Source organism: Macrotis lagotis, chromosome 7 (genome assembly GCF_037893015.1).
Source record: "Macrotis lagotis isolate mMagLag1 chromosome 7, bilby.v1.9.chrom.fasta, whole genome shotgun sequence".
Taxonomy (NCBI): Eukaryota; Metazoa; Chordata; class Mammalia; order Peramelemorphia; family Peramelidae; genus Macrotis; species Macrotis lagotis.
This window is the reverse complement of record NC_133664.1, coordinates 189301222-189324280: the sequence shown is the minus strand read 5'-3', so window position 1 is coordinate 189324280 and position 23059 is coordinate 189301222. Positions and strand designations below refer to the sequence as shown.

The following is a 23059-nucleotide window of genomic DNA, read 5'->3' as shown; positions in this document are numbered from 1 at the left end:
GAAAAGCAACAAATCATTCTAGGAAAAATAATGCTTTTCTTAAACCTATCAAGTAAATTAAACTTTTTATAAAATAATATAAAACAGAGGCACCTTAGCAAAACTGAAAGAGTGCTGGACTTTGAGTATGCAAGGTCTAAATTGAAATCCTCCCTCTGATACTTATAGTATACTTGACTGACCATGGGGAAAATATTTAGTTTCTCTGAACTTTAGATACTCTCTAAGATTAGTCTTCATATCCATGAAATTAAAGGTTACTGGCATACTGATGTTTCCTGTTGGAAAAAAATTCCCCAAAATATTCCTTTATCTTTCCTCTTCCCTCTTTAATATGGCTTTGGGTCCCTTGTTAGATTTAGATCTTCTGACCACATTTCATTTTAACTGTACCACTACTCTAGAATCACTTGTCTATTTTACCTCCACCGCTCCTGACTGATTAAAAGCCTTAGTAACCCTAGGATTCCACATTCTCTGTTCTTCATCCCAGTATACCATGTACTGTTAAAGAAAGGAGTCAAGCATAATGATGATTGCATCTATAAACACACTGAGCCTGGACTGCTACTTGATCATTCTTTATCTCTCATAAATTTCCTGTCACATTTCCCCACACCACCTATCATATTCTCGTCTTCAAGCCTTCAGAATTCAACCCCATCATCTCAGATGACTGTGATTTCACTAAAACACAAAACTGAACTCTCACTTCTTCTATATAACAAAATTTTTTATTTACAATTGTTTCCTTCTCTGTCCCACCAATCTCAGAAGATGAAGAACTTTTTGGGGTTTTTTCATACTATACACACCTCCGTTTATTCTATCCATCAGCCAAACAAATGTTTTTCAACCTAGGGCATGCCAAATACTTTCCCAATGAGATATAATATATACAAACTAATTGCAAACTCTGGCACTGTGTGCCTTCTGTAACTAATGATATTACTATTATCTCATTCGTCTCATCTTTTTTTGATACAATTTAGATTAAAATTGGCCTAAGGACAAGTCACTGGTTATTTTTTTTAATTTATGTTCTACACATGGTTACACAAATGGATAAAATGAACAAGATCATGAAGCTATAGGGTCATTCTGTGAAGACTCTTTGAAATCATCTTTGGGACAACTCCAATAGAAGAAAGATGATGATGATAATAATATGTAATCCTGTTCTGTTCCTATATGGTTTTAATTTATCTATTTTGATAGATCTTCATTCTAGGAAGTTTAGATATTCAACAAAGGAACATTTATTTAAAACTATCTTTAATTTTTATGGACCAATGTTTTGTTTGGATAGGACTATTTACATATTATAGTCACTTCTATCTATAATGATGCTTTGCTTCTAGTACAGTTTTATTTGTTGAACTCTAAAGGATTGGGAAGTGGGGAAGTATGCATTTGTAATATACATGGACTTGTCATCTATATTTTACAAAATATGGCAAATGCTTCAGGTATATCATTCTAGCCACTTGATCATATCTTTTAAAATAACCATAATTACCAAAATGGGAGAGACATGTTTCCACTTCACTGTATAAACTGCACTGATTAATAAATTAAGGTAATTGAACATAAGCTTTCTATTGTTTGTAGTGGCAATGATTTTAATAGCTTTAATAGAGAAGTTTTAATAGATTCCTCCATTTTTATTCATGAATCTGCATAACTCTGATATTTGTTCCATGCTTTTTTGTTAACAACGTGTTCATTAAGTTTATGTGGATGTACCCCATGGAGAAATTTTTTTATTCCACTTCCTACATAGCTATTTCAAACACTTCATCTGGAAATAAACTACCCTGGGATTAAATTTGGAATTAAATCTGGTAGTATTTACTTCAGTTTGAAGGTCTGTTTGTTTCCACGTAAACTAGTTATCATGTGCTCTGAAAATATCTACCAATTCTTTTACTCCTTTTTTGACTATTAATATTCATCTTTTTATGGTTACCTTAGCTGTGTGTTTTACTAACACTGTATGGGCTGCTTTTGTTTTGAAACCTAGGTTTATTGTTACCCACTTCATATTACCAAAAGATCAATGGTCATTAAGACTGAATTTCATTCTGCATTTTCTTGCTGTTGTTTATATAATTGAGCAATAATATGTTTACATTATCTACAGGGCAGAGCAGAAGTAGTAAGATTCTGATGTAATCTTTCCATGTATTTCTGCATATCTTTATGATATTTTTTAAGCTCCTTCCACCAAGGAGACATTTGAGACCTTTATGAGAATTCCTAAATAGTTCCATCATTCCTCCTTTGGTACCTTCTATAACGGTAGCTGTAGCAAATACTGTAGATTGTGTGTCCCAAAAAGTTTTATGTCACACATCTATAGGGGGACAAATTAGTTATTTTCATGTGAAAGAATCAGATCTCAAACTCGGATTACTGGTTCCATGTCTCAAACTTCATAGATGATCTTCTTGATATTTCAAATAATCCTTCAACAGTTTGAGTACTTCTTCCAACACAAACCACAAAACCTTTCAGTAGACTCAACCTTCACCCTCAGTAGATAATAACTCAGGAGTTATTATGCCCCCCAAAAAAAAATTCAGGTGAGCTTTTTGGTGAAAAGAATCTCCAAACAGCTTAGCTAGTTAGTTCTCTTTCAATAAACACAGCAGCTCACAATAACCACACCGGACAGAACTGCAGAGGAAGGAGTCTCGTTCTGCAACAGAGAACAGTTTTGAGCCCCACTGCTGATGTTTATGATGACCAGTGTAATCTGGAACAAATCATTTAACCTCTCTGGTCCTCACTTTTTTTTATGAAATGAAGGGAAAAACTAGATGAAATGATCCCAGTTCTAATTCTAAATTAATTTAGAAGCTTTACAGACAGAGACTTCAAGAACCCAAGGTCCCACTAACAGGGCAGAGCCAAGATGATGGTACAAAGCTCAGAAGCTCCTGGAGCATTTCCCTAACCAACTTTAAATGAAACCTGTAAACAGACCCTAAAATTACAGATCCCACAAAAACAAGAGTGAAACAAGTTCTCCACTCAAGACACCTTGGAGGAACTTCAATAAAGGTCTGTCTCACATGCATAAAAGGGAAAGCACAGCCCAGTGAAGGGAAAGAGCAGGAAAGTTGGTGGAGGCTCTTACCCACAGGGCAGCTCAGATCTGGGCTCAGCAGGCCGAGGGTCCCAAGTCCAGCTAGGAAGCCTAAGTCTGAGCACTGGGAATGCTGGTGTAAAAGGCAGACCTGGGCTGGGCTACCCTAAGGTAGGGAACTAGCACCTGAAACACCACAGGCAACCACAGGCAAGCAATAAACCAGGGACCAGGGACCAGTCTCTGCATAAAAAGCTTGGAACTTCATCCCCTGTGCCCTAGGAGCAGAGATCAACTATCAAAATGAGCAAAAAGTACTCACCATAGAAAACTACTATTCTGAAAGGAACAATAGAAACACCATTTCAGAAGAGGTAAGCAGTGACAAAATACCTATATGTTTGAAATCTCAAAGGGATTTATAAATTAGTCTCAAATCCAAAAAGATCTCTTGGAAGAGTTCAAAAAGGATTTCCAAAATCAAAAAAGAGATGAAGAGTAAAACTGAGAAAAGAAATGAGAGTCATGCAAGAGAATTATGAAAAATAGACTGGAAAGAAATAATAACCTTTAAAAGTAAAATTGGTCAAATGGAAATGAAATGCAACTCATCTAAAAGTAAAATTGACCAACTAGAAAAGAAATATAACTCACATATAAGTAAAATTAACCAAATGGAAAAGGAAACACAAAAAAGTTAATTGAAGAAAATAAAACCCCCAAAATTAGAATTGGACAAATGGAAATTATTAACTATATGGACCACAGGATTACATCAAACAAAACCAAAAGGCTGAAAAAAATAGAATAAAATATAAAATATCTCTTAGGAAAAATGACCAAACTGGAAAATAGATCCAGACAAAATTACTGGTCTACCTGAAAACCACACTCAGAAAAACAGCCTATGCTAGGATGCCTATTATCCAAGATAGGGTTCTACAAATGTAATAAAGATTACTTAAAGTTAGACTAAAATTAAGATTTTATTTTACTGTGCCTCACACATAACTTGATAACTACTAAGTATATCATACTACAGTGAAAAAATTCTGACCTTTGATCATTTAAAAGGCAAATAAGTTAAGGTCATTTGATTTTTCTAGGACTAATTTTCCTTAAGTATAAAATAAGGGTAATACTTACCCTACCTACTTTGCACAGTTGTTAAATGTTAAATGCGGTAAAGTATGCTATGTACTTTGCAATAATATAGAAATGCATATTACAGTTATAGTATAATATATTATAATTACATTATTGCAATTTCCAAACAAGGGCCATCAAATACCAAAGTTGCCCAAAAAACTACTTAATTTCCTCTCAGCTGTAGTCACTCTCCTTTAATTAGAAGAATTTCAAAATCAACTTTGTCAACTATTAACATTTTCTTTAATTTCTACATTTCAAAATAGCTTTTGGGGGCGGCTAAGTGGCACGGTGGATAGAGCACCGGCCCTGGAGTCAGGAGTACCTGAGTTCAAATCTGGCCTCAGACACTTAATAATTACCTAGCTGTGTGACCTTGGGCAAGCCACTTAACCCCATTGCCCTGCAAAAACTAAAAACAAGAACAAAAAACAAAAATCAAAATATCTTTTGACCTTTTTTCCATATTTCAATGTGTTCTTAGTAGATGAATGAAAATTTTTATAAGTAAATTATTCTAACCATTATTCCAATAATGCTCATCAGAAAAAAATCTCACGATAGTTTTTTCCCCACTTCAGTTATCCTTTCTACATTGTGGGGATAAGGGTCAAGGCATCCCCATAATCTGAAAAATCCACCTAAAATTTTTTGGCCTTCCTTCCATACCAGAGAAGAGGTCTGAATTATTATAGAATTAAAGTTAAAACATGCTGGTCTATACATGTATTTTCTATATTTCTGAATTCCTAAAATTTTTCATTACTGTCTTGTTGGCCTTTGTGTGTCATATGCAGTTTCTGTAAAACCCCCAAAATTCCCATTTAATTTCTTATGCCAACATGTGATATATCAAAACCATGATGGAGAAAGTCACAATGTGAAAAGGATAACTGTATATTTCTTTAAGCAATGAAGACTGGGTGGTGCCCAAGTGAAGAATCAGTAGCAAATTCAAGAATTTGTCTATTTGCCTATAAAACATGATGAATGTGTTTTGGTCTCCACATGTTTATTCACATCTGGTTTTACTGTATATTTGCATATGATGACAGCAGCAATCAAATCATAAAATGTCTTTTTTGTTTTTTAGGTTTTTGCAAGGCAAATAAGGTTAAGTGGCTTGCCCAAGGCCACACAGCTAGGTAATTATTAAGTGTCTGAGGCCAGATTTGAACTCAGGTACTCCTGACTCCAGGGTCGGTGTTCTATCCACCACGCCACCTAGCCACCCCCATAAAATATCTCTTCAACAAAAGATCAGAACTAAAACTAATGAAATTTTACACTGCTCTTCCCTTTTTTATGGTTCTATCTTTATCCATAATTTAGACATCTATTTTAATAATTCAGTGTTGAATTGAGAAATACTACAAAAGTCTTTTTAAAAACTGACTTGACAAATAAAAAAAATAACTACTTTATACCTAACTGTGTGGCCTAGGGCAAGCCACTCAACCCCATTTGCCTTGCAAAAACCTAAAAAAAAGAAAATAACTACTTTAGAACCATGATAGAACCCTTCTAAATTTTTCCCCAAGACTCTTTACATTGAAAGAAAGATAAAAAAAAGTTTCTTTATATAAAAATAAACTGCAAAAATTTTGAATTATAGAACAAAGTAAAGAACACTTCCAATTTTTAAGCAAATAATACACAGCAGTTAAAACAGTAAAAATTAAAAGTTCCGACTTTTAGTCCCCCCCCCCCATCTCTCCCTATTCTCTGGGTCTATGGCTTCCTTCTCTCTTTTTGCAATATTAACCTACAGTTATTCTCATTCAGCAAAGCACCATCCTTCACTTCTTAATCCCCTGTCCACTTCTCTATCAGACAATCCTGATAATCCTAAATTCATGTTAAAGTCACACAATCAAATAGATTGGATTATCTAACCTCAATTGGATCCTCAATGCTACATGACATTCCTTACATTCATCTCAAATTGATTCGCTGTCAGATGCCCTCAAGTTGCTGTTTCAAACCCTCCAATCCCTGTAAAACCTTTTTTTCTCTTCAATTTTTCTGTTTTAACCATAAGATTCCCTGCTCCCTACAATTATTCTTAGGTATCCCTTGCCTGAAAAAAAAAAAAAAAACTTCACTTAACCATATCATTACCTATGCCTTTAATCTATTCTCCTATGCCTTTCCTGTCATTCTACTACTTAACACACACACAAAAAAAAATCTTCTAAATAATTTCTGAGAGAAGTAAATAGCAAATCGCCATAACTCTCCCATATTCACCTCCAAACAACCATAAAAAAGCAACCCAAAACAAATCCGCAGGATGAAACAATCTTTTAGCAAAATTTAACTCGGAAGATTGGCAAGAAAGGTCTCACTCAGGTAAAAGGGGAGCACAGTCTAGGACAGAAAGCATTTCAACAAACATTCCAGTAGTAAGCTCCACCTCAAGCAAATCAGTAAGAGATCCTGAGTCTCAGTGTGGTGAAATAGGCAACACCAGGATAGATCCCCAATATACTTCAGCATAGCCAGGGGAACAGGTAAACTCCAGACCCAAAAACCTTTGAATAGTCTTGGGGAAATGAAGAAATTTCCTTCTAACCTCAGCATATGCCAGTCACCAGCATCAGGTCCCTGGTTTTTTGTTTGTTTGTTTTTTTAGGTTTTTGCAAGGCAAATGGGGTAAAGTGGCTTGCCCAAGGCCACACAGTTAGGTAATTATTAAGTGTCTGAGACCAGATTTAAACCCAGGTACTCCTGACTCCAAGGCCGGTGCTTTATCCACTATGCCACCTAGCTGCCCCTAGGTCCCTGGTTCTTGAAGAGGACCATAACATCAAGAAGGTGATGTCATGACTTGGCAAGAGGAGAGGAAAGAGAAAGGGAGGGAGAGGGAGGGGGAAGGGACAAAGTTCACTGGGTACAGAAGGGAGGGAGAGATAGAACAGTATAAATTATTTTACATGAAGAGGCTCAAAAAACTTACTACAGTGAAAGGAAAGAGAGAAGGGTAGGCAATGGGCATCACTTGAACCTTACTCTCATCAGGACTGACTCAAAGTTAGAATGTATATAATTAGTTGAATAAAGTAATCTATCTTACCTAAAAGGAAAGCAAGAGGGAAAGAAATTCAGTAAATACTGGGGGAAAGGGACTGACAGAAGAGAGAGAGAGAGAGAGAAAGAGAGAGAGAGAGCAGATAGTAGGAGGTGGTAGACAAAAGCAAAACACTGGAGGAGGAAAAGTGTGAAAGGAAATTGGAAAACAGAAAGAAAAATAGAATGGTGGAATATATACAGATGGTAATCACAACTGAATTTGAATGGGATGAACTGTCCCATAAAACAAAAGCAGATAGCAGAGTGCATCAAAAACTAGAATCCTACAATATGATGTTTACAAAACAACACACATGAAACAGAAACACATAAAGGGAAGGGTCTGCAACTGATTCTATTATGCTTCAACTGAAGTATAAAAAAAGGGTAGGGGAGGCTAGGTGGCGCAGTGGATAGAGCACCAGCCCTGGAGTCAGGACTACCTGACTGCAAATCAGGCCTCAAACACTAAATAATTACCTAGCTGTGTGGCCTTGAGCAAGCCACTTAACCCCAGTCTTGCAAAAACCTAAAAAAAAAAAAAAAAAAAAAAAAAAAAGTGGCCCTGATTTCAGACAAAGCAAAAACAAAATAGATCCAATTAAAAGTGATCAGAAACACCTTGCTAAAAAAGTACCCATAAAATAGGCAATGAAATAATATCAATACTAAACATATACCAAGTGGCATATCATCCAGTTTCTTAAAGGAAAAATTAGATGAGCTACAGGCAGGAAAACTAAAAAAAAGGGTACAAACTACATAGAGTACAACATCTTACATCATCTATCAAGGTGAAAATGCATACATGATTTAGACAAACAGAGTTATACCATATAAGCAAATCAGAATAACAAGAAATAAACTGCCTGTCATATCTATGGAAAAGGGAAAAATTCATGACCAATTAAGAGACAGAGTATTATAACATTTAAATAGATAATTTTGATTATATCAAATTAAAAAGTTTTAGCCACAAACAAACCAAAGTAACCAAGATTAGAAGGAAAGTAGAAATCTGGGAAACAATTTTTTTTATAGCAAGGTTCTCCAATAAAGGCCTCATTTCTCAAAACATATAAAGAAATAAGTCAAATCTGTAAGAAGACAAGCTATCCCCTAACTGCTAAATGATCAAAGAAAAGGAAGGCAGTTTTCAGATGAAAAAAAAAAAAAAAATCAAAGCTATCTGTATGAATAAGTGCTCTAAATCACTTATGGTTAGAAAAATGCAAATTAAAATAACTCTGAGAGACCATCACATACCTACCAGATAGAGTAAAATGACAAAAAAGGAAAATGATAAATATGAGAGACAATGTAGAAAAATTAGGACACTAATACACTTTTGGAGCATTATCCTGGAGAGCAATTTGGGACTATGACCAAAGGGAAAACTGTGCATACCCTTTGATCCAGCAGTACTACGACTAGGTCTATATCCCAAAGAGATCACAAAAAAAAAAAAAGAGAAAGGACCCACATACGCAAAAATATTTTTAACAGCCTTTTTTTTTTGTGGTTGCACAGTTAGGAATTGTCTTTCTTTTTTACTGTATTTGTAATTCTAGAAGTTAGCACAGTGCCTTTTATAAAGGCATAAAGAACTTAATAAATACTTGTGGATTGAATTATCACAGAAAATTAGGATGATAATAGCATTAGCCCAAAGGATTATGGTGAAACTGAAATAACATACTAGTATAGTAATTTGCAAATCTTAAAATATTATATAAATGTGAATTCATTATCTCCAACACTCAAAAAGAATGTGTCTCCACCAAAACTCTGCCGTAAAATGACTTTTCTTTTGATATTCTCTCTTTAGGTGATCTAATCTGATCCCATGGATTCAATTATTACATATATGCAGCTAGATGGAGCAGTAGATAAAGCACTGGACTTGGACTCAGGAGGATGGGAGTTCAAATGCAGCCTCAGGCATGTGATAACCACTAGCTGTGTGACCTTGGGCAAGTCACTTAACTTTTCTGTCTCACATCTAGGACCATCTCCAGTCATCCTGATTCATTTCTGGCCACTAGACCCAGATAGTTCTGGAGGAGAAAGTAAGATTGGTGACTTAGCACCCCCCCACTCAAACCAAATTCATGTGCTTGTCATGGCATCAACTCCCTGATGTTATGGTCTCCTTCAAGAATGAAGGACAAGGGGCTAGCTAGGTGGTGCAGTGGATAGAGCACCAGCCCAGAAGTCAGGAGGACTAGAGTTCAAATTTGACCTCAGACACTTAATAATTACCTAGCTGTGTGAACTTTAGCAAATCACTTAACCCCATTGCTTTGCAAAAAGAAAAAAAGAATAAAGGACAATCAGCAGCAGCAGCAGCAGCAGCAGCAGCAGCAGCAGCAGCAACATCATATGCAGATGACTCCCTCATTTATATACAAGGAATACATAATACATATTTTATGTATAGAATGAAATATATGCTATTATCATCCTAATTTTCTGTGGTAATTCAATCCACATACAGCAAATCCAAAACTGAATTCATCACTTCAATCTAACAAATATTTATTAAATCTTACCATGTGCAAATACATTGCTAGAATCTAAGAATATAAAAATAAAAACTAAACAGTTTCTGCCCTTGAGTAACTTACATTGAAATGAAGGGATAACACAAATACACAGTTAAGTAAACAAAAGGTAATTTGGAAAGGAGAGAAAATTAACACAGGAGCAATCAGAAAGGTTCAGTGCAAGAGGTGGCATCTAAGTGGTGCCTTAAAGTAATTTAAAGATTCTGAGAAGCAGAGGCGGCTAGGTGGCACAGTGGATAGAGCACCGGCCCTGGAGTCAGGAGTACCTGAGTTCAAATCTGGCCTCAAACACATAATAATTACCTAGCTGTGTGGTCTAGGGCAAGCCACTTAACCCCATTGCCTTGCAAAAACTAAAAAGAAGCAAAAAATGAAGAAAGAGAAGTTTCCAAGCATTAGAAAATAATTTGTAAAAATGAAGGAAGGCAGGAAATAAAATGCCAGCTTCATAAAAAAGACAGTTGCCCAGTTTGGCTACAACACAATAAGAGAATAATGTAAAACAAGTCTAGAAAGAAAGGATTGAACCTAGTTTATAGCTAGCTTTAAATGTAAGGAATGTCTCTGGTGGACTTATGATAAAGAAAGCAACTCAGGGCGGCTAGGTGGCGCAGTGGATAGAGCATTCAAATCTGGACTCAGACACTTAATAATTACCTAGCCCTGTGGCCTTGGGCAAGCCACTTAACCCCATTGCCTTGAAAAAAAAATCTAAAAAAAAAAAGCAACTCACCTTAGAGACAGAGCCAATGGAATCTGAACACAGACTGAAGTACATTTTTTTCCCCTCTCTCTCTATTATTGACATTTCTCATCTTCTGGGTGGGGGGGGGCGGGGGTGTTATGTCTACTCTTATAACACATTCAATTTACATCAATGTATAAAATGGAAACAATGTAAAGACTATCAGACAGCCTTGGGGGGGGAAGGGGGAGATTGTAAAATACAAAACCTTACAAAAAATGATAGGTACTTATTACTATTGTTATATAATTGGAAAACAAATAAAATGTAAAATTGCCCTCCAAAAAGGTAAGGAATATATATTTTGTCCAAGAAGCAATAGGGGGTCACTGAAGGCTTTTAAACAAGGGATTTACGATAGGAAAGGGGGCTTGTGCCTTAGGAAGATTATTTTGCCAGTTGTGAGGAAGATGGCCTAGATCCTATATCCATAAGATATAAAGGGAGAAGGAGATAGATGAATCAAAAATTACTCAAGGTTTTATTTCTTTCTGATTAGGAAGATTGTAACACATCAACAGAAAGGTGAGTTTATGAGGGGGAAAGATCAAATCCAATCTCCACACAACTGCCAAAACCTAAGAGACAGGTCCCAAACCTCATCAAAAAATCTCTAGGGGTTTCTTTTGCCTCTAATATAAAATAATTGTCTCTGAGCCATGAATTTAAGCCACTCCATAGTCTTACTTCAAATTGTCTTCCTATCCTTATTTTATAATCTCTTGTTTTCCCCACTTTTGCAAAGGCTATTCTCAATTTCTATAATTTTTTCATTCCTCATTTCAGAGTTCCTATCTTCCTTCAAAATTCAGCATAAATCACATAATATTTATATAGACATAGCTCTGATACCCACAACTAAAAGTAGTCTCTCTCCCTCCCCAAATAGGTAGTTAGGTGGCAAACTGAATAGAGTACCAGGCCTGAAATGAGGAAGACTCATCTTCCTGATTTCAAATCTTGCCTCAGATCCTACCTATGTGACCCTGAATAGGTCACTGAACTGTTTACACTGGTTTCTTCCTCTGTAAAATGAGTTGCAGTAGGAAATAGCAAACCATTCCAGTATCTTTGACTCCTAAATAGGGGCGGCTAGGTGGCATAATGGATAAAGAACTGGCCTTGGAGTCAGGAGTACCTGGGTTCAAATCCGGTCTCAGACACTTAAATAATTACCTAGCTGTGTGGCCTTGGGCAAGCCACTTAACCCCATTTGCCTTGCAAAAAAACATAAAAAAAAAAAATCCTAAATGGGGTGACGAAGAGTCAGACACAACTGGAAACAATTCAACAATACCAAAGTAAATATTCCTGAAACTCTTTTGTAAATTGCTATCTTACTACCTCTCTTGTATTAAATTTATCTGCGTGCATTTCACTGATACTCCTAATCCTATGAGCCCCAACTAAGTGTGTAAATCCTTTGATGGCAATGACTCATCTCTGAAATGCCTCGAAGTATCCTAGCATTTAGCACAATGCCTTGATCATAGTAGGCACTTAAGAAATATTTGTTAAATATAAATAAATCACTTCCTTACCAGAATGTAAACACTGACCAGCAATCACATTTAAAATTGTCACATGTCTGCTAAAAGTTCTTTTTAAATAAATAACAAGATATTTTGAATAAAATAATCTACTGACATAATAAACTTTAAGAATATTAACCCTTACCATGTATGGTGTCATAAATTGGAAACCATCCTGAGATTACTGTAGCAGCCTCACTATACAGTAAAGGATCAATATCAATATACACTTTGCCAATAGCATCATTTGCACTGTAAGTATCATGGTCAAGTACTGTAATTTGTAGAGGCTCATCTTGTAAATCTTCATCATCCACCTAGAATTATATCCCAATATGAAACATCAAAAGTCTTCAGTTATAAAAAGTATAACTTTTTATATATATAACAAGAGGACATGACAGTTCTTAATGCAAAAAAGAAAAATTTTCTACTAAATTTCTAAAGGAATTGAGAATGGGATGTGATTACCCTAAATGGAAACTGAGAATGGGATATGATGGGAAATTGGATGTGATCACCATATAACATGAACAATGCATAAAATACTTCTCCATACATTCATGTTTAATTACTAATTACTAATCTAATCATAGCATTCTATAAAATATATCTGGTTCTATAAATATATGTAGCGTCTAAGCATCACATTCTATAAAATACATCTATAAAATATATCAAGTTGCAATAAACACTATATAAATTAGCTAAAGGGATCAAAAAGATTTATTTATAATTATCCAAAACTAGAAAATCAAAAGGCAAATTTAGTACATATATTAAAATTTTCCATACTTAAAATTATTGAGATAATTTTAAATATCTAAATTGAAAAGGCTCTTCACAGTCTAAAATAATCAAAAGCATGTTACTGTAGAAGTATGGAAATTAGGAAAATCTATTTAGCTTAGACAGAGTAGTAGAAAGAATACTGGCATTAGAGTCAAAAGAGAACATTGGTTTCAAAACCTACTTCCAGTAATTATAAGAATCTGTAAAATGGGGATAACAGAATCCCCCAATGTGTAACAAAATAAAATACATAAAACATTTTGTCAATTTTAAAGCACTAGGTGATTATCAGCTAATATTATTTTTATTACTATTTATTAGCCTTAGCAAAACAAGAGCATTTCTTGCACAGAATTTGAATTAAAAGGGATCTCAGAGGTAATCTTACCTACACTCCTCAGTATAGAAACAGAGCTATTACTTTGAAAAGCAACCTGTTTCTTTTTTGAACAACTCTTAAGTGTTGGTCCTTTTTGAGAAACAGAATGATGTAGTAGGAAGGTAGGATGGGTAAAGAAGATAGCTCCATAGTCCTGAGGTCAGAGAGACAGAGGTTCACTTCCTACCTGTAACCCATCCTGATTGTGTAACCTGAAACTGCGCAGTGCCCCAGACAACTCTCTAAGATCGTAGTTTACAGAACTGGTGCTAATCTACAACAAAAGCTATTTTCTTATCAGTAGCTCCACTCCTAATAAAATCACAGGTATAATGGAGGAAAAAAATCTACTCTTTCGGATTCAAATGTGCCCTCTCTGTAGCTTCTGCTCATGTATACTAATTCTGTTTTTTGAAACAACTTTATCATTATCAAAATTCTAGCAGTAGAAACTATAATTTATATAGTGCTTTCGAGTTTATAAGGTATTTCCTCACAACTATTCTGTAAGTTGCAAGTACAAATGTTAATTCTCCCCATTTTACAGATGAAGAAATTCAGACACAAGTTATTAAGTCACAAAGTATCAGAGCCAGAACTCAAATTCAGCTCTTTTGACTCCAAGTCCCATGCCCTTTCCCCCTATAGTATACTGGCTGCCAGTTTTATGCTTCCTTCATGTGTGAGATCCTTGCACTGTTTCAAATATTAAGTCTTCTATTCCCCAAAGAGAAATATCCACAGTTTTTTTCAACTATTCACTACTCTGATCACTCTCCTCTCAATTAACTATAACTTATCACTATCCCACTGTGACATCTTTTAAATAAGGTATTCCAAATGAAACACAACATACAGTGCACTCAATTTTTAGTAGCCTTTTTACATAAATCAAATAAAACCACCAGAGATTCTATGTGAACTACTGCCAAACCATGTATTCCCATCTGTAAGCATTTGTTTTTTTGACTTCAAGGTCTTTTACAAATAGGTCTATTAAATTTAATCATCTTTATTTCAATATTCTAGGTACTGCAATAATTTTTAATTTAAAGTTCTATTTTATTGGTTATTAGCTTTGAGATAATATCTTTTATGTTTTTATACAACTGATGAATGAAAACACTGAAGAGGAAAGGGTCAAGGGTAAATACTCTTTCTCATAGCCTTGACCATTCCCTCCAGACTCATAGTAATAGATAATGAAGGATTAAGTGACTTGCCTGAAGTCATATAGTATATGAAATGAAGTCTTCCTGAGCCGGCTGGCTAGCTGTTACATTACCCACCTTTCTTCCTTATCATCCAAAGTGAAATAAGGACTGGATGTTCAAAGGAAATAATAATAGCTAACATTTATATAGTGTTTATTATCTGCCAGCCACTAGAGATATGCAGTTAAGTGGTTCTACACTTCATCAGAAAGTCTACTTGCACACATAGATTTGTGACAGGTTATTGTAAAAATGCATACTTTAGTGTAAACTTGGTACCCCTGGGTCAGAAGCATCAAGCTAAACCAGAATAAATGCAAATGGGAAATGTTTAACAGAATAAAAACACAATACAATGCTAGTTTGTAGTTTTTCAAGGAAATGTATGGCCTGCAAAGATCTGGCTTTTTAGAGTAATTTGATGGGTCAAAAACATACCTTATACAAGAAAATTCAAGTATAAACTATTGTTTGAAAATACAAGAGAAACAATTCAAAAATAAATTTGGTAAATACAACTTCTTCACAAGGTTTGCCTTTTAGTCAAGTAATTAAGATTGTTACAGGAATTTATTCTTTTATGTGTGTGTGTGTGTGTGTGTGTGTGTCAATTTTAATAATATATCCAAAAATAAAAGATTCTGATATTTGGGGTAGACATGGGATAATGTGTCTTTAAGAACTGTATGGAAGATATTACCATTCTGGAAAAAGAGCTACTCACATTTTTGTGTGAGAAACACCCCCCTAAACACACACACATATTTATAAATTATTACAATGAAATACACTAACAAACATTATTTATAAGAATAATTAAAATCTTACCTCAAATTTAAACCATTCTGAGTTCCACTGAGGGTTAAGGGACTTATGATACACATCTGTCTTAAATGTTGTATTACCAAATTTCACCTAAAAGTTAAGAGATTTTTTTATTATAATCACATAGAATTAAATGTATATTTTGAAACAAAAAAATTAACATGCAAGCAATCTATAAAGTAGTTTATCTCATGAAGCACACAGTTTGTACAGTAATATCCAAGTTGAAAAAGAGTCAAATTAGAAGAATAAATATAAAGTTATGTTATACAATCAGAAAAACAATCAAACAAGCTGCTGGTGCTGAAATATGGAAAATGGATAAAGGAACATATATGAAGTAAAAAAATCTGCTAGGGTAGTTTAAGCAACATAAATCATTTGTCAATGAACAAAAATAAAAGTGCCTGGAAACCATGTGAGCCTCTGAAGATAAGATCTTCTTGCTAAGCAGAGAATTATGGTAGCCAGGTAGCCAAAGGCAATACTCATAACTCATTTGTAAAAGTCTTACAAAAGAAAATGGTGGAAGATTATGAGCAGTATCACTACATAAATCAACAAGAAGCAGTAGGGAATGAAAAGGTTTACAGAAAATTCAGCAAAAAAAAAAAAACTGATTAAAACCAAGAGTCCTCCCAAAATGGAAAAGATCTATAAAAAGCTTTTATAAGTGACAATAAGCTCACTACATATAGACTACTGTAACAAAAAGGGTTATGGGCAGATTTTTAATTTGGTCAGTTTGGTCTTCCTGTCCCCACAATGGCATTCTCACTGTGTCTTAAGTTTTTAAATGAGAATTTAATGATTAATATACTTATAACCCAAGATTAATAATACACTTATAACCCAAAGATATACAATTACATAAATGCATATATGAAGGAAAAATCAACATAAAGGAAAGGAAAGGTATGAGATAAAGAAGAGAAAAGCTACCCATTCAAGGAGAATCCAATGCCTGGAAATCTGGCCAGCTGGGGAAATTGAATCACAACTCAGCACCAAGGTCTCGATTGGGAAAGTTCCTTCAGTACAGCATCCTCTCTGAAAGGAATGACTTCCAAAGCCATTTTTCCCCAAGTAAGATTTTTATAGTGCTCACACAAAAATGGCACAGATCCAAGAGTTTATAAGACTGAATTCAGTGATACAGGAAGTTTCAGTCAAAACACCCTCAGGTCCTGAGTACAATCACTTTCTCCAGATGTCTTGAGGTAAATACCCAGGGATGGGCCAAGTCCCCAGGTGTGCACCCCAAAATATGCTTACTAGGAATGTTCCCCAGCACTTCCTGCCCCAGAACATGCTTTGGTCAACATGCTTCAGTTCAGTGTGCTCAGAAAGTTCCTTCTCCTTGGACCAAGGCAGTTGACAGAGAAGATCTCAATTTAACCCCATTATCCTTCAACTCAACATCATAATCTCAGATGTGTTGCTTGAAGAAGCAGAAATAACACTATGTAAGTTTTAAAAGGGGAGGGATGAACTGCAGGAGTAGACTAAGTAAACAGAGGCATTGTATACAGACAATAATGCAATTCCGAGGGCATTAAGGAATTGGTTCCTCAAGTTATCTGAAAGAAGGAAAGAAAAAGGCTTGGAAAAATCTCCAGTAGTTACCATAATAATATGACCAAGAGAATATTAAATTTACATGTGTAATTCTCTAAACCTGTAAAATTTTTATGAGAATAATCTACATAAAATCAAGATATATACATTATGTATATACATATACATATATATATATAAAATAAAATATGAGAAGGAAAAAAGTAGATTTTTACAAACCACAATCTAAAATAGAACATATTTTTACAATCAAAATATTGGCCAAAAGGGTTAGAGAATGCCAGTTTTATTGACTATAAACAAAGTATCATATCTCTCATGGAGAAATCAATATTACCCTGACAAATATAAAAGGATTTTTGATGATATTCTATAATTTATTTTAAAAAGCAAAGGGTAAAACAGACAAATGCACAACACAAGATGACTTGGATACCTTAAGCAGAGTCCAAATAAGAAAGAATTTCCCTATAGATGGCAACAGTCACCAGATGCTCCTATATGTAGATAACTACAAATACAAATAACTACAGAAACTATAAACTACTAGGATTTCAAGTCCTAGAAAATTGCCAAGAGTGACACATAACCAATTTAGCCCAACTACCCAAAACAGAAAATGCTATGCAGTTTCACTCATTGATTTTCAACAAGCATTATGTATATGCAATGTGCCAGGAACTGTTCTAGAAATCTTAAAGAACAAAAAGAAAGGGGAAAAAAGGTCTTTGCTGTTAAGAAGTGTATAGTCTATTGAAAAATGACTACTGTTCAAACTATGCTATCATATATTGTGGACAGATACTAAGGAGGAGAGCAGACTGGAGTGCCTTTGGGAAATTGTTCAATGTTTTGAATGACTCCAGTCTTCTTGAAGCACAGATCACTTCTGAGGAAGGACTTGGAATTATGCCCAAGAGCTACAAAACTGTGCATACCCTTTGCCCCAGCAAAATCATCATTAGGTCTGTATCCTCAATACAGCAAAGAAAAAAAAGAAGAACCTAAATGAACAAAAATATTCATAGCAGCTCTTTGTGTTGGCAAAAAAAAAAAAAAAACAATTGAGGGGAATGAATGCCCATCAATTGGGAAATGGATGAATAAGTATGACTTTGATGGTGTATTATTGTGCCATAAAAAAAAATGACAAAGAGAGATGGTTTCAGAAAAACTTGGAAAGATCTGTATGAACTGACACAAAATGAAGTGGGCAGAACCAGAAGATTTTTGTACACAACATTGTAATGATGATCAATTGTGCAAGACTTAGCTACTCTGCTAAAAATAATACCAAAGGAGACATTTGGGTAAATGGTATCTACCTCAAGAGAGAGAGTTAACTCTGAATACAAATTAATGTATAATATTTTCCATTTTATTTTTCATTTTGTTTTTTGAAAACTGGCTAATATGTAAATTTTTTGCACGATTTCACATCATTGACATCAAGTGAAATGAGTTATTGCTTGCCTTCACAGTGAATGGAGGGGCTGGAAGGAGAGACTATGAAACTCAAATTTTTTAAAAGAATGTTAAAAACAACCAATTTTTTAAAAAAAGAAAAAACATAATCTTTCTAACAGCAATATAAATTCATGTTGGCTCTAAGTCATGGAATACATTGTGTGAAGAATTAAAATTGAGGCTAATGCCCTGAATCCAATCTAACCTTTCTTCTGGATTTGCCATATTTTCCAGAAGCATGACACCCAAAGCATGCAGGAGGCACTGAATGTGCCAAGGATGAACCTCCCACTGAGCTGACATAATTTATTGTTGCACCCCAGGTTGGACTTCCCGTATGTACCTGGAAGGCAAGACAGGTGTCAGCAAAGTCTAGAGTTCCAGGCTAGAGTAATGCTTGAGCAGCTGGGGTCCTTTGCAGATAAACAGAACCTCCTATCTTCAAAGTCTAGTAGTTCCCAAGGAAAAAGAAGGTGGCTTTTGTCATCACCCTGCTCCTCCCTGTAGGAAGTGTTTTGTTTTGTTTTTTGCACCTTTGCTACACCAGTACCCCTTCTATGTCCTGCCCCTTCCTGGTAGCCTCTCCTCCCTTTGTCCGGCTATTTTTAAAAATATAAACTTCTGTTAAGGGCTGTAAATTCCCTAATAAACCTAGTTTTCAGAGTTTTTGTGAAGGTGGGATTTTCTATTTGCAAGAGTCACTGGAGGACAAAAAAGAGACACATAGAAGGTATGAATAGTCCTTAATGCACCTCCAACAAAGTGCAATTAAAGGTATCATCAGAGAGGTTACTGAAAAAGGGGAGCCACTCATGTGGAGAGACCTATATACTTCATTGGAATATATGTATAGATGAGGAATATCTTTTAAGGGCCAGCTATGTATGGTGGGCTAGTTTTCCCTAAAACGTTTTTTCTGGGAAAGGTCGTAGTGTTCGTCAAGTTTGTTCTGTCTCTCTGTCTGTCTCTGTGTGTCTGTCTCTGTCTCTCTGTCTCTCTGTCTCTCTCTCTCTCTCTCTCTCTCTCTCTCTCTCTCTCTCTCTCTCTCCAATGCTTCTGTCCACAAACAAATAGTATTACCAATACAAGGAAGCTGAATCACAAAAGGGTCCTCATTAAACATTCTTAAAAATTTCTCCCCTGCTATGGCAAAGTAAAACTCTCTATCAGATTGGACTACAATTACTTCCTAAAGTGAAACCTAAACTATCTTGGGTTGACCTAAATCTGGTCCAATCCATAATACTATGCAATGTTATAGAATATATAGAATCAGTATTTGGGGTAGATTTTACAGGAGCACAAAATAAAAGGGCATTGATGAGTTGTGAAATACATTTCTAACAGGGAAATCCCAGATACTCCAAAACCTTACTATATCAAAACTAACCTCCTCACTAGATTTTTCCAACCCCTCCCCCACATAAGATCACTCCACCCTTACTTACCCAAACATTTCTTTCTATCACTCCACAAATACCTACATGCCTTTCACTGATCTCTCTGAATACTCTCCAACACTATCAATTTTCTTCCTCTAACATGGAACCCAGAACTGAACACACAATATTCTTGATCTGACCAGGGTAGAATTATCACTCCCTTACTCCTGGAAGCTATGCCTTTCACTCCTAGCTAAATTTGAATTGTCTTCCTGTACAACTGTTCTAGTTACTCAAATTCCCAACCTTGGCATTTTCCTTGACTGCTCATTCTTCCTCACCTCACACAGTAGACAAATCTTGTCTTTTCTCATGTCAAGGTATCTCTGTTATCATTCTTTTTCTCTCTACTCATACAAGTACCAACCTAGTTCAGATCCTATCACCTCTTGGCTAAATTGCTACCACAACCTACTATTTGGGTTCCCTGGCTCAAGTTTCTTCCCTCTCTAATCCATCCCTCAGCTCAGCTACCAAAATTATTTTGAATGTTCAAGTGCAGATTTAACCACATCACACCCTACTCTAATTCCCAAAGGTTCCAATGCCTCTAGGATTATAAAAGCTCCTCTGTTTACTTTTAAAGTGCTTCACAACCTAGCCCAAACCTTTACAATCTTATTATTCACCTGTCGTCTTCCCACATTCTACAGTTTTGTCAAACTAGTTTTCTTGCTGTTCCTTACAAACAATATTCTATCTTCTATCTCCACATCTTCACTCTAGCTATCACCTCTCCCTTACAGAATCGTTGTTTCCTTCAATTCTGCCCAAGAAACAACTACATGAAGTCATTCCTGGTTGAATCCTGTTCCCCCTCTAAAAAATTCTTAGTATTTATTTTCTATATATACTTATTTGTATTCTGCCTCTGTAAATTCTTTAATGGAACTACTTTATTCTTGTCTTTGGGTCTCCAAAATAGTGCCTACCTCATTTATGCACTTAAATGTTTGCTGATTCATATATCTGCCATATCAGAGTCAATTAATACACATCTTTTTCTAATGAATGGCTTTCCAATCACATCCCTCCCAATTTTGTACTTGTGGAGTTAATGTTTTGAACCTTATTACATTTCACCTTAGTCAATTCAGCCCAATATTCTAGTTGTCAAAATCTTTTGAATCCTGATTTTGTTATGTTGTAGGATGGCTCTCCCTCTAAGTTTTGTGACATCTAAAAAAATTAGACAAGGATGCAAACTTCTGCATTGTAGATAAAAACCATTTGAACAGCTTATGATCAAGCAAAGATTTCTGGAACATTCTATGGATGGATCCTAGCTGGCATCTAACCAATAAGGACTCTGATCATCTGACCAATTCCAAATTAAAGTATGTATATTGCTATCTAGTTTCCATCCCTTCATTTATATCCTACAAGAAGAGCATAAAACTTTATTAAATGTTAGGTAAATATTATTTAAAGTATATTCCCCTGAGCTACTAATTTCATATTAGTCTGATGTCTTATACTATTGTTCACTGATGTTTCATTTGAATTAATTTTGGTTCCCCACCTACCAAGAGCTATTTTATAGTTCTGTATCCTCCAAAACAACTACTCAGTTCATGGCATATATCTGGAATTCAGTAATATTCGATTGATATATATCCAAAAAACACATATTCAACTTAAGAACTATCTATCATAATGAACAAAAAAAAAATCAGTTTTACATCAGACTGTAAAACACATAAATATAGATATACTGAATAAAAAATTATTAACTATTTTAAGATATTTTAAATCATGACCTTGATTTAGTAATCATCTTTTTCTTTTGACACTGGATCCTTCCTTTTTAGCTACAATGCTAGGTTTTCCTTAATCCTAAAAAAAAAAAAAAATTAAAAAAAACCTTCCCCTGAACCTTTTGTTCATCTTCCATAGTCACCTCACCCTCACTACTCAGGTCATCAAAGTCAAGACCATAATGTCCCCTAGCCTTTTTTTTTCAATTTTTATCCTCTTCTTGACCTAAACAAATTATAACATTATTATACACCTTCTTCCTCTAAAACCTTATCCTTTGCCTGTAGTACTATTCTAACCCTGGTTCTCCTCTTAAATGTTCCTTCTCTATCTTCTTTGCTGTTTCCTGCAATTTTAAAGTAGGAAATTCTCTATCCTTTCTTTCTCTACAATCAACAATTCCATTGTTTCCTATTTCATGAGCTTGTAGTTTAGTCAAAGGTTCAAAGAATCCAAGGCAAAAGGGAATCCTTTAGAAAATCAAATTCAAATGCTTCAATTTACAGGTGAAGGAAACTAGGGATCACTAAGTTTAAGTGACTTGACTAAAGATCAGACAGATAATAAGTGAAAGGGCTAAGATTTGAAGTCAAACTCCTCTGACTCCAAATGCAACACTTTCTGCTGCAATACAATGTCTCTTAATTTAACTCAACTAATTTTTATAGGTGGTGCCACCATTCATTCACTTACTCATATATGAAACTTTGATCTCTCTTGACTCCTCTTTTTTCCTCATTTCTCATAGCTAATCACTTATCAAGATGTCCAATTCCAATTTTTCTTTATTTCTGCTATCACTGTGCTGTCAAGAAGACCTTTAGATGTGATTTTTCTCTCATCACATTCAATTTGAATTAATGTATACCATGGAAACAATGTAAAGACTGGCAAAATTGCCTTCTGTGGGGGGGGGGGGGGAGTAAGATTGGGGGGAAAATTGTAAAACTCAAAATAAATAAAATGTTTAAAAAAAATTAAAAAAGGCCCGGCTAGGTGGGATAGAGCAATGGCCCTGGAGTCAGGAGTACCAGAGTTCAAATCAGGCCTCAGACACTTAATAATTACCTAGCTGTGTGGCCTTGGGCAAGCCACTTAACCCCATTGCCTTGCAATAAATAAATAAATAGAATAGAATAAATAGAATAAAGAAGGTCTTTAGAACCATTACCTGCTATATTACCAGACTAGTCCAAACATATTTCTCTACTTAGAAAATTCTTGGTGGCTCCCTATTCCCTGAATAAGTTTAACTTTTGGGGGCTTATATTCAAGATACCCTGGAACATCCTCTCATAATACTTCCTTTGTCCCCCAAAACTAACCTTGAATCTGTCCATTTCTATGCCTCTTTGCCTGGATGGATCTCTATTTTGCTTTGCCTAAAAATTCCTATCTCTTCTCTCTCATCACACTCAATCTGGATCAGTGTACAACATGGAAACAAA

At 35.1% G+C, this 23059-nt stretch overlaps 1 protein-coding gene across 12 annotated transcripts in view; it reads right to left on the bottom strand.

Moving 5' to 3' along the window:
- The window catches only part of C2CD5 (C2 calcium dependent domain containing 5), a 131290-nt gene extending 115809 nt beyond the window's left edge, over positions 1 to 15481 (bottom strand). For 7 of the 12 annotated variants that reach the window (XM_074194270.1, XM_074194276.1, XM_074194277.1 and 4 more), the window contains exon 1: positions 15370 to 15481. The gene's annotated coding sequence lies outside the window, so the exon portion shown is untranslated. The remainder of the gene's footprint in view (positions 1 to 15369) is intronic. The other 5 variants (XM_074194279.1, XM_074194281.1, XM_074194271.1 and 2 more) reach the window with 2 other exon arrangements.
- Between the last annotated feature and the right edge of the window lie 7578 nt (positions 15482 to 23059).